Consider the following 2,899-nt stretch of genomic DNA (forward strand, 5'->3'; position numbering starts at 1 on the left):
GCGGGTATAAATAGGGGAAAGCGACGGGGGGTGGAGGGAGGAGCTGCCGGCGGCGGCGGCGGTGGCGGTGGCGGGCAGGGGAGGATTGTGCGGCTATTTTTGGGGTCGGCCGCGGCGGAGGATGTTGGGGGATTCGATCGATTCTTTCACGGGGACGGGGCGGGCGTCGGCGGCGGGTGAGCAGTAGTAGTTTAGTTTCCTGGCGGTATTTATCCTGGCGCGGTGACGCGGGTTTATTATTACTCCTCGCTCATCACGGGCTGGGATTGCGCGTTGTTTGTTTTCACTTTTCACGCGTCGTCGGGGTGTGAATGCGATGCCGCTCTGTCCGTCGCATTCATTGGCGAGGAATTGACGGATTTTCTGCCGCGTGACGACTGACGACGCACGCATTTCCGGGGGTGAGATGAGGAGTTTGACGGCTGCTGTGCTGACTGATCTTCGGGCTGGATTGGTGCGTGGTGCCGGCGTTTTTTCCAGGCCTCCAGCGTGATGCCATATCGAATTCATTCACCATGAGGGCAAGAATGTGGTGTGACGTGGGAGTACAAGTGTTCCTTCATGGATCCCAAGTTCGACTGGCCTCAATCGGATACCAATCCGGGCTCAAAATCTGTTACGCTCCCTCTCGATAAATCAGTGCTAGAGCCGTCGAACTACAGAGGAATTGAAGGATTCTATCTAGGGTTCATGGATACAGAGAGAAAAGGGGGATCGGAGATGAAGGCCGCCGTCGCCAGTGTCATGTCTCTGCCTGCCTCCCTCCAGCTCGATACTTGCTTAAGTAGTTACGTCGTCCACTCCGGGCCGATGTAGCGCTTGTTGGGCTCGTGGGCTCTCCCAGTCCGACGCTGGGCTTGATCACCTTGGCGGCCTGATGTAGTGGTAGTGGTAGGTTGGGCCGTAACATTCCCCCCATCTTGAGAACCAGTTTGTCCCCAAGCTGGAGCCGCTGGATAATGGTGCTGGAGCTCATCTCGGTCTTCCCAAGTCACCACCGACGCTGGTTGTCCTGCCCAGCGAATGAGTACTTGAGGAACTTGAGTCGTACGGCGACGGCGAAGACGAGTGCCGAGAATCTCGACCGGCTCAGGGTTAGGCGCCGCCTCTGCTGGCAGCTCCTCTAGTGCTTGTTCCGCCGGCGGCAAGACCCGGCGTAGCTGGGACACGTGAAACACCGGGTGGATGGTGCATGAGGCGGGAAGCTGAAGCTTGTAGGCTACCTGGCCGACCCGTTGCACCAACTGAAACGGACCAGCGACCGTTGAATGTAAGGTTGGATCTTCAGGAACACCCAGTCTTTCACTGAGAACACGTGGGCTGATTGTCGGTGTCAAAACCGGCGGATCTCGGGTAGGGGGTCCCGATCTATGTGTCTAAGGCTACTGGTAACAGGAGGCAAGGGACACGATATTTTACCCAGGTTCGGGCCCTCTCGATGGAGGTAAAACCCTACTTCCTGTTTGATTGATATTGATGATATGAGTGTTACAAGAGTTGATCTACCACGAGATCGTAGAGGCTAAACCCTAGAAGCTAGCCTATGATGATTATGATTCTGTCTCTAAGGACTAAACTCTCTGGTTTATATAGACACCGGAGAGGGCTAGGGTTTATATGGAATCGGTTACAAAGAAGGAAATATAATATCCGGATCGCCAAGCTTGTCTTCCACGCAAAGGAGAGTCCCATCCGGACACGGGACGAAGTCTTGAGTCTTGTATCTTCACGGTCCAACAGTCCGGCCAAAGTATATAGTCCGGTTGTCCGGATACCCCCTAATCCAGGACTCCCTCAGTAGCCCCTGAACCAGGCTTCAATGACGATGAGTTCGACGCACAGTTTGTCTTCGACATTGCAAGGAGGGTTCCATCTCCGAATACTCCAAAGTACCTGTTGTAACGAACGGTGTCCGATATATGGCAGCGGAGGTGGTTTTACGTCACGGCTCCCAGAGGCACAAAGTGGATGGCTGCCCCCGACTTTCGTTCGGGCCCTCCTTCTCAACTAGCGTCATGGACCATTATAGGACGGGATTGGGGATCTGCTAGTGATGTACCAACATTGCAGAGCCGTATCCGGGAGCTTCTTGAGAGGGACATTAGCCTTGTCAGCAAAATTTAGGTAATGCTAATCCGACGGAGGTTGCCGTGCAAACGCCGGCCTCTCCGGATGTGGGAGTTCAATCCGGAGGGTCCGTGGACTATTCTGCACTTCTTCGGCCTGATGCTCGAAGGAATGTGTAAATTATTCTTCGGACCACAAGTAAAGTCTCCGGATATCACCGAGGATGCGGGCCTGAGCTGCAATCACCCAGATACCCAAGTAAGTAGCCCAAAAACCGAACACTTCGTCTATTTTTTTCATAGTCATTATTCTGAAAATCCTTCGTGGCCAGGAATGGCTCAACAAGGCGGAGAGAATCAGGTGTCCGGCGCCACTTCCCGAGGGCTCGCCAAGTCCTTCCATAGCCAAGATGCTTGGCCGTGTGCTAAGTAAAATGCCCTCAGGGAAAGACGAAGGGAAGAACAGAGAAGCAGAACTTCACACATTGCGCATCCAAACCGGGGGAATTATTACCTCCCCAAAGGAGGATAGTTGGGGAGGGGAATCTAAGGCCTCCTCCCCTCGCGGGAAGAAGAGGGCCGCCTACGAAGACTTGGAGACGGAGGTGCCCAGACAAGGGAAGAAAGCTTCACCAGGGGGGCCTGCCCCGAAGGGCGTCCTCACCGCGCCATGCCCGCCAACGGGCCAGCCCTCAGCCGAGCTGTAAGTTGATCGTAAATACGAAGGTACTACTTCCTTCTCCGAGGACAATAACCAGGATCCATTATTTGCAGTTCGGCTAGCAGCTCTTCTCGACAGAGTTCGTCTTCGGGGGATCTCCTTCCGGAGATGA

Source organism: Triticum aestivum, chromosome 6B, assembly GCF_018294505.1.
Source record: "Triticum aestivum cultivar Chinese Spring chromosome 6B, IWGSC CS RefSeq v2.1, whole genome shotgun sequence".
In the NCBI taxonomy this organism is placed as follows: Eukaryota; Viridiplantae; Streptophyta; class Magnoliopsida; order Poales; family Poaceae; genus Triticum; species Triticum aestivum.